Genomic DNA, 10,478 nt, shown 5'->3' on the forward strand with positions numbered 1-10,478 from the left:
GTGGCTCTTACATGACAAAAGAAGGGTTAGTTTGCCAAAAAAAATTTCATTGGTTCTTAACATGGCAAAAGACGGGTTAGTTTGCCAAAAAATTTTCATTGGCTTATTTATCCAGTTAGAAAATTTTATAAGGTTATTTTGGAAAAAAGCCTAAATCTTGCCTTTCTCTACATTTATCCTTATCCAAAATCTTGCCTCTCTCAGTGTCTTCTCTCTCTCCCTCCTTTACTCCTATTGCAAGTCAGTCTTCTTCTATTTTCTTCACCTACTAAAGCTTAGAACCTTCTTCCAACAAGAAAAACGGTGTTTCCAAGTGGGAGGAGGAAGGGAGGTTGTTTTAAACTTAGCAGGTGGAGCAATAGCAAACGAGGAGTTTGATTTATGATGGGAGGAGAGGAGAGTAAGAGAGGGAGAAAGACTAGGGAGATGAAAGCTAGGTAGGGTTTTGGATAAAAATAGAAGCTAGGGAAGCAAAACATAACTTAGCAAAATATAGGGGAGAGGGGTTACAAGAAAGATGGTGATTCACCATCTTTATGAAAACATTGAATCATTCACCGTCTTTACCTATTCTAATCTCCACCAAAATTTTAACAATAATAAATTTCACAACAATAAGAATTTCAACATTAAAATTTCAACAACAAGTTTCACAATAACAATAATTCTTCGGGAAGAAAAATCGGTCGGTACAGAACCCAAGGATAACAAGGGTCTTTTTTGTTTTTTCCGAAGGGTACTTCATGAGCGGGAAGAGCCGCGATGAATGTCGCATATTTATAGAATCGGTCCACCACTACTATGATGGGACCCAACTCTCCCACCTTAGGCAATGCCGAGATGAAGTCCATGTAATGTCATTGCATTACTATAGACCATATTGTACTCTTCAAAGCAAACGTTGCACTACTTTCCTGCGTAATGCATGTATGTTTGAGAAGAAAGTTGCACTCTTTAAAATGAAAATTGTACTCCTTTAGAGAGAGTTGTATTCTTTGGGTAAGAGTTGCCATCTTTGAGCACAAGTTCTATTGTTTGAGATGAAAATTACACTTATTGAACGAAAGTTGCACTGTTTAAAATTATTTGAGACTATTGCATATTTAGAGACTAAGTTACAACTAAGCGGTGAGGCTGCTTCACATGTAAGTGGTTATCTCTGCAAATGGAATTAACCTAAAAAAAAGCACCACGGCGCTTTACAACAAAGCAAGGGAAAGAAACTGCTCAAAATGATATAAGAAAGAACAAGAATTCATCTAAGCTTGTTTGCAATCAGGATGGATTTCACTTGTTTGCAATCCAGAGTGTCACGCCCCGAACCCGAGGCGTAACAATGCCGCATACCTGCTAAATTAGCAAATATGCAAAGCTACAGAATCAGACAGAAACAAGCAAAAAGATTTTTACAAATTTTTCCGCTAAATCCAAAGAATCAAGAGATGAGATTAGCAATTTAATTTCAACTAGAATCAAACAAATTCTCACATAAGTAGAACTCAATTTTATTACGAAACACAAACAAAATTTCGGTCCAACAGATTCCATAAATAACATAATAGGGGTATGTAGAAATAACGAAACAAAAACAGATAAACTAATGATCGTTTACGAAGTCCAAAATTCACATCTAAAAGTACTAGATATAAAACAAAAGAAACTAAAATCGAACACTAACTACATCTAACGTTCACTCGGTCCCGGCCCGGCCTGGCAAATCAGTCTCGGTACCTGGGTAAGCAACCATTCACCACATTAGTCGGATTAAGCATACAATACAATAAATAAATGAATACAAAAATTAATTCAAGTGACTGGTTTTCAATTTGTCAAATTTCAAAAAAACAAGAATTTATCAAAACTTAAAGTTCAGATCGGTTTGAAATTATAATTTTACAAATGCATTTTTCTTTCAGCAAATAAACGAAATAGATATTAAGTCTCCGGCAACTAACTATATTGTGTGATCCGTTGGCGAGATTCAGAGGCACCTGAAGGCGCAAACAAAATAGAGGCGCTCGAAGGCGCAAACAAAACAGAGGCGCTCGAAGGCGTAAACAAAACAGAGGCGCCCGAAGGCGCAAACAAAATAGAAGCGCCCGAAGACGCAAACAAAACAGAGGCGCGGATAGGCGCAGGCACCCGAAGGCGCAATACAAAGACGAAGCTTGCTTCTATAACAAAATACATGTTGACATGACCAATATAGCATAGCAGAATACCAGGAGACATCATAATTCAAAAATTATCCAGTCATTAATTTACAAAACAGATTTTCAAATTTCAAAAATTTATTTTGCTAAAAGGACTTGTCAATCACAGTTGAAGCTCAATATACAGAAATATTTAATAATATGCTTAACCCTTAATTTTAAAATCTACAAAATAAGATTTTCATACAATCGGAATATTTTCCTAAATTATCTTACGAAAAACTAACGGGTGTCCAGTCGCTTACCTTAACTCAAGGATAAAAAATTTATCCAGTAAAAAATGCGCAAAAAATCAATCGTCGGAACCTAAAATAGAGACATACGATTCTCTATAAGCTACTAAAAAATTGCAACGACCCGACCCGCTAGTAACAATAACTCATTGGGCCCAACCACCGGCCCAAAATACTTAAGCCCAGTTATTATTACTAGCGTGTAGGTCTCATATAAAGTGATCGGAATCAGTATCCATCCGATGTGGGACTATTGGGGGCGTTACAAACTCCCCATGTTTAGACCCTGACGTCCTCGTCAGGTCTAAACCGGATCACAGACAGACAGACCAGAACCATTACCAGGCGATGTGAGATTCTAGAGGTGGCTCCTACGGGTTCAAGAGGTGGCTCCCACCAAACCCGTTGGTGTAGCACTTTGTCCTGCATAACACTTAGCTCTCACATTTTGGGCTGGCATTCGGTTCTGATACCAATTGCAACGACCTGACTGCTAGCAACAATAACTCGTTGAACCCAACCACCGGCCCAAAATGCTTAAGCCCAGTTATTATTACTAGCGTGTAGGTCTCATATAAACTGATCGGAATCAGTATCCCATCCGATGTGGGACTATTGGGGGCGTTACACAGAGTTCATGACGACGCTCTCCTTCATCGAGGAGGGGAAGGCAACAAAGGGCGTTCTCCGTAAATGCAAGTGCAGTGGCTACGGTGGCAGCGGCAACGAAAAGGGAGAGAGGAGAAGGGGTCGAGGAGGAGGCGGCTCTTAAGAGGAAGAAGATTGAGCTGATTGGCATTATGATCGAATCCCACCATCTCGAATACTTCATTTACTGCCAGCCCCTTGGCTCTTCTCTCTACCAGGTTTGAAAATTTTTTGTGTATTGTATTGTTGCTTTGATTTGATTTGTTACTGATCTTGGAGAGTGTTTTTGAACCTGGTAGAGACGAGGGCCAAAGGGCTCGTAGCAAATGAAGCACTCGAGATGCTGGGAGTCGATCTTAACACCGATCAGCTCGATCTTCTCCTTCTCAAGAGTCTCCTCCCCAACTCCTCATTCTTCTCTCTCCCCTTCCACCACCGCCACCACCTTCGCAGCTACTACACTTGCGTTTATGGGAAACGCCTTTCATCACCTTCCCCTCATCAACGAAGCGTTGCCATGCGCTGGAGATTGCAAACAAGTGGAATCCATCCTAATTGCAAAGAAGCTCAGATGGATTCTTATTCTTTCTTATATTATTTTGAGCAATTTCTTTCCTTTGTTATGTAGTAAAACATTATGGTGTTGCTTTTTTAGGATAATTCCGTTTGCAGAGAGAACCATTTACATGTGAAAAAATCTCATGGCTAAGTTTTAACTTAGTCTCCAATAGTGCAACTTAGTCTCAAACGATGTACATCTATCTTATATAGTGCAACGTAGTCTCAAATAGTTTTAACGAGTGCAATTTTCATCTCATAATGTGTTACTGTCACTCAAACAATTTAACATTTGCCCAACGAGTGCAACTTTTGTCTAAAAGTGTGCAATTTTTATCTCAAATAATGCAACTTATGTCTTTTTTTTCTTTTTATTTTTTATTCTTCTTATAATTTTTCTATCCCCTGTATCTTTTTTTCGCTGTTGCGCCATCTCCCTCACCCTCTCGCTCACCTTCTTTGAGGACAAAGGGTGATGTTGCACAACTTGTCAACCGTATTGTACACATTACAATGTTAAAATCTCCTATGGCAATATGTGGGAGGAAGGATTTAAGATAAAGGAAAAGCAACACGTGATGAAGCAGATGAGAGCCTGGGACGAGTGGAAAAAGAATGATGATAGTGTTGTATTGACTAGTTGATTCCACGTTGTGTGAAAAATACACTTTTAGTTTTCGGCGCGTTGTTTGTTGTGATATTGCACAACTTGTCCGCTTTGACTGTACATGTTTTATTGTGAACATCTCCTATAAAACTAGAGGGGTTTCAGAAAGAAGAAGAAGTAGCGTGGGACGAAGCAGAGACGAGCATGGGACGAGAAGTGAGGATGAGAGCCGAGTTGCACTGGTTGATCCCGCATTGCACTCTTTAGAGAAATCGTCACACTAGTATGTCTGCGGGGTTACATTACGTTGCGGGAATAATTCGCTGATTGAGTTTCTATTGCACTATCTGCCATGTGGTAGTAGTTTAATTTAAAATTTCTCCTATAAACATAAGGAAAAGGGGGGAGGGAAAGATGGGATGAAGCAAAAGAGAGGTCGAGACGAGAGAAAAAAAAAATGAGGAGAGCTGGGTAGCAGTGATTGATCCTGCGTTGCAATTGCACGACTTGTTCTCATCTTCCCCTTCCTCCCACCGGCACTGTCCTTTTTTGCTCTCCTCTCTCGAAGCTGGAGGACAACATGGTAATAAATTAGAAGGGGAATGACAAGAAAGAAGAGGAAGAAGAAAAACGGCGTAGAGAAGATCGGGTTTAGAAAGAGAAAATACAGCATAGGACGAAGCAGAGGTGAGTGTGGGACACGAAGAATGATGAGGAGAGCTAAGTTGCACTGGTTGATTCCGCGTTGCACTCTTTCAGCAAACGTTGCACTAGTGCTGGACTGTGTTTTGGGAGAAATGCACTCTTTTAGTTTTAGTTGCACTATTTTTCGGTGATGTTGCACCACATGTCTGCCGTGTTGTATGTGGTTAATTCTAAATAGATCTAGCAAACCTTTCATTGGAAAAAATCAAACAGCAAGCTGCAAAGCCATCGAATAGCGTGCCGCGATTTGGTTTGCATTTTGACAAAACAGCTAACGTAACCCGCCGCAACGAGTATTTATTGCCCGTCGCAGCGGGTAATACCGTATTTTATATATGTCTAAGGGAGTAGGGGTGGAGCAGACAGAGTGCATTTTTGTCCAATGGCAAAAAAATCTGGACCAAATCTGCAAAAATAAAAAAGGATGCCAACTTTTACAAAATCTCAAAACTACTAGATTTTTTATGCAAATTAGCCTTTAAGTTTCATTCTGAATTAGCATTTTTAGATGGCTTTTATTTAAATGGTCGAACGACTATTGTATTGGATTTGTAGTTATGGACAGGTTTGTCTATAAGAAGGAAATAAAGCAACATAAGTTCAATTACAAAATATACATCATATGGGCGATGTTAAATGAAATTTTCTTAAGATTGTGTTCTCCCTATCTAAAATCAAGATGTCTGTTGCTTGTTGCCACTATACCACTATCAACCGTCATTACAGCTACTGCCTTCCAGTCAAGATCGACACCACCGGCACTACGAATGTTGAACCACAAACCTTGGTCACTGCCGCCACCATCACCATATGCATCATGACTGTAAGTACCAAACTCTATTTGTCATGCCCATGCACGTCCCGTTGCCACTGTTGAACACATTATATTTTTCTTATGTCATCACTGGCCTCACATGCATTATTGTCATTGTTTGCCATCATGAGTACAAAATTCTTATGAGCTCGAAGTTTTAACGGTTGGGATTTAGATCTTATATGGATGTACATAAATTAGTAGAATAAGGAATCGCTCACTTCAGATCATATCAATGTAGTTTACATAACTTTCTATGTATACCCATTTACTTGTCGTCACTACCATCATTGCAATTAGTAGTTGTTCGACTGCTGCTACCCGCCAATCACCATTGCCGCCATACACTATGCCACCACATGTCACCACCACCAGTGCAACAATTGTTAGTTATATGTCCAAAAACCAATCTGGTGACACTAGCTTAAGGGTATTTATGTATTAATCATTTATAATTTATAATATGAGGGCAGATATTCTATTCATGTATATTGTATAACAGTGCAATATTGACATGAATTGTTCATAAAGTCTTTGTTTGAAAAGACATATTCCTAAGAGTTAGGAATTTGAGATATGTACTTTTCTGTATGAGACTTTTTAAATGCTCATAGCTAGAGAAATATTACAAGGACGGTAATATTCCAGATAGGCCGGTGTATGCTATGTTCTTAATTGAGGTGACAAATCTCTAGTCACTAGTATAGGGACCTTAGAACAAGCATACATGTGCTTGTTAGAGAACAACTACACTGAGCGTGACTATTTAGTTGAATAGTCACATGGTTCCATGCTCGCCAGTGACAAGTTCATTGCTATAGTTGTGTGAAGTACTCCTCAGACTAGAGGCATCATAGTTGTTTCACGTATAAGTTGCTATCATTTGATAGTACTAATACTTAGACTCTAGACACGGGTCTATGTTCGGTATTGATTGGCTGTAGTAATTTATGCGGGGAAGCATGTGAATATGCAATAAGGAATCCAACACTCTCAATGATGAGGGAGAACATCCTATACAATTTATCAGACTCGACTCGGAAAACTCCTGCCCAAGGTACATGGTATATAGAAAGAGTTTCCAACTGTGTTGTCATATTAAGTTGATTTCAGATATTCTAGTCATATGGTCGAATGATAAGATTTGGTGAGTAACCATGACCTTAATTCGATTGGGACATTATATGTTGGAAAAAATTAATCACACGGTAACTGTTAGCGGAAAGGTTCATTTTTTATCACTATTCTGAATTGTTGTGATATACTGCTAGGTGTCACTCACAGATGGTGAGAGAATATGAATGATTCGAATTGAATTGTTCTTATTTATCGACTAGAAGAGTTCGAACTAAATATTAAAGAGTTTGATGTTGAGCTCCACTGTCGAATGGTAATGAACCTATGCGGTCACACACATTAGGAATTGTGTGCATCCGAATCGTTTGGACGAGAGTCGTTCACTAAAGAGTTTAGTGTAAGCGATGAAAATAAGAGCAAGCTGCTTAATTAACTTAGATTTAATTATTCAAGTCAGATATTACTGATAGTCCTAAATAGATTAGGATCTCATAATCAGTTTGAGAATTATACGCAAGAGTTAATTAAATTTATCACTAATTGTATTAGTGGATAATATTTAGTCATAAAATATGTAAATGAGATTTAAATATTTAGTAAATAATCTTATTGGATAAGAATAAAATTAGATAAGATCTAATTAAATACGGAGAGATTAATTTTTATCTCTAATTAGATTAGAGAATAATTAAATATTCATAATATTTATGAGATAAGATTTTTACTAGATTTGATTTAGTTGGATAAGCATGAATATTTAATCGTTAAATTTTATTGGAGAGAGAGAAAATCCTTTTAGATAAGATTTTATAAAAAAATAATTCTATATATATACATATATAGATTTATATGTATACAAGTGTGTGAAATTAAAAAGTAAAAATAAAAAAGGGAGTCGTACGGCACAAGGTGCTGTACAGATTGGTGGCATGTAATGCACCTTAATTAACTAGATGCCTAATGGCTTTTGATGCATGTACATATGGAAATCAATCTCACTTTCATTTCACTTCTGTGCGCGTGTTTCTCTCCGATCAACTTCTCTACTTTTCATCGACTGGTGAATCATGAAGGGATTGGTTGCACCGTCCAGATGGTCCGTGACTCATTCGGTTAGTGAGACGAAAATCGATCGGGTATGCGCCAATTTCGTGTGGATACGCATAAAGGTCGGGCACGTGCGCGGCTAATCGGAACTTTTATTTATCATATTCATTTCAACCGTACTGTGGGTCAAGAGATCTTAACGTAGACAATTCACATCAGAGAAAGATCCAACATAGACATTCATACCCTCAATGACAAGGCCCAGTTGAGCAACATCACTCCTGGGAAATCTATATGACCAAGAAAGGTGGAATAGAATCTATCTATTCTTATATTATAAGCAAATAAGTTTGTTGGTTTCGTCTCACCCCACCTCTTTGTCTATAAGTATGTGTAATTACGATTATACCCTTCATTTCATTTATTATAAAAATTATTGAAATTGAGATTAAATTTGAATATATATTATAAATTGTTCGATTAATTATTAAAAGAATTAGTCAATATTAAAAAATTTTAAATGCGTTGGAATTTTAACTTTTAAATTTCTAATTTGATTTGAATTTGAACTTAAAACTTGAACTAAAGTTTTAATTGTATAATCAATTATAAATCTTTTATAGTATAAAAAAAATTCTGAAAGATATTCAATATGAATACTGATTAATTATAGACTGTTCAATCAATTATTAAAAGAATCATCTAATTAATATAACTTCTAGATATACTACATTTTTATTAAATTGAAACTTAAAATCAAACTTAAATTTAAATTGTGCCCTCAATTATAAATTTTTGGGGTAAGCTTCAAATAGGCCCCTATGGTTTAGCTTATTTATATTTTGTCATCCTGTGGTTCAAAAAGTTTCACTTTAATTTTCTGTGACTTAACTTTTATTTATCAAAAAATTCTATATAAATTAGAGAAACAAAGTAACAAAAATTTTAATGAGCCACATAATGGAAAAATAAAATATACCCTAAACTATAAATGGGCAAGGTGCAACTTTTCGAACTATAGAATGATAAAGTAAAAATAAGATAAATTACAGAGAGGAACAATGAAACTTTTTAAACCATATGGTCGCAAATTGTGGGTGTACGTGTATAAAAATTTATATTCTTAAAATTTAGTTAAATAGAAATAATTTGAAACATATAGGAGGTCTTTATACAGATTTGTGTATCTATCTATTCTTATATTATAAGCAAATAAGTTTGTTGGTTTCGTCTCACCCCACCTCTTTGTCGGTAAGTATGTGTAATTACGATTATACCCTTCATTTCATTTATTATAAAAATTATTGAAATTGAGATTAAATTTGAATATATATTATAAATTGTTCGATTAATTATTAAAAGAATTAGTCAATATTAAAAAATTTTAAATGCATTGGAATTTTAACTTTTAAATTTCTAATTTGATTTGAATTTGAACTTAAAACTTGAACTAAAGTTTTAATTGTACAATCAATTGTAAATTTTTTATAGTATAAAAAAAATTCTGAAAGATATTCAATATGAATACTGATTAATTATAGACTGTTCAATCAATTATTAAAAGAATCATCTAATTAATATAACTTCTAGATATACTACATTTTTATTAAATTGAAACTTAAAATCAAACTTAAATTTAAATTGTGCCCTCAATTATAAATTTTTGGGGTAAGCTTCAAATAGGCCCCTATGGTTTAGCTTATTTATATTTTGTCATCCTGTGGTTCAAAAAGTTTCACTTTAATTTTCTGTGACTTAACTTTTATTTATCAAAAAATTCTATATAAATTAGAGAAACAAAGTAACAAAAATTTTAATGAGTCACATAATGGAAAAATAAAATATACGCTAAACTATAAATGGGCAAGGTGCAATTTTTCGAACTATAGAATGATAAAGTAAAAATGAGCTAAATTACAGAGAGGAACAATGAAACTTTTTAAACCATATGGTCGCAAATTGCGGGTGTGTATAAAAATTTATATTCTTAAAATTTAATTAAACAGAAATGATTTGAAACATATAGGAGGTTTTTATACAGATTTGTGTATATTCTCTAAAATACTATAATTTTAAAAATATAATTTTTATGCATCAATCACATTCAAAAATCAGCAGCGTTAACTTCTAAAGTTCATTATGTTAGGTATATATAAAATTTATAATTTTTTACGGATGGATTATTTAATTGTGTAGATTATAGGGTTTGAATTTAAATTTCAAAATTTTAAAATTCAATTAGAAAGCCTATAGTGTATATATCAAGTTTATTGGCCTTCAAGTGACATAGAAGATGAAAAGCCACCTATTTTTCTACAAGTGAATAATTTAAGGAGTTTTTCAATTAATAGCGAAATTAATAAGTTTATTAAATTTTCCATCTTTATAATGGATCTTTTCATCTTCCACTTGAATATATTAAAGAAAAATAAATAAAAATTGTTCATTTAACTATAAATTTTTTAGTAAACCTAAAATTGGCTTCTATGTTTAGCTCATTTTTACCTATTCTGGTTAAAAAGTTTCACATTTAAAATTTGAGACTTAAATTTTTTTTACCAAAAAATTCTATATGA

Source organism: Ananas comosus, linkage group 20 (assembly GCF_001540865.1).
Source record: "Ananas comosus cultivar F153 linkage group 20, ASM154086v1, whole genome shotgun sequence".
NCBI classification, from domain to species: domain Eukaryota; kingdom Viridiplantae; phylum Streptophyta; class Magnoliopsida; order Poales; family Bromeliaceae; genus Ananas; species Ananas comosus.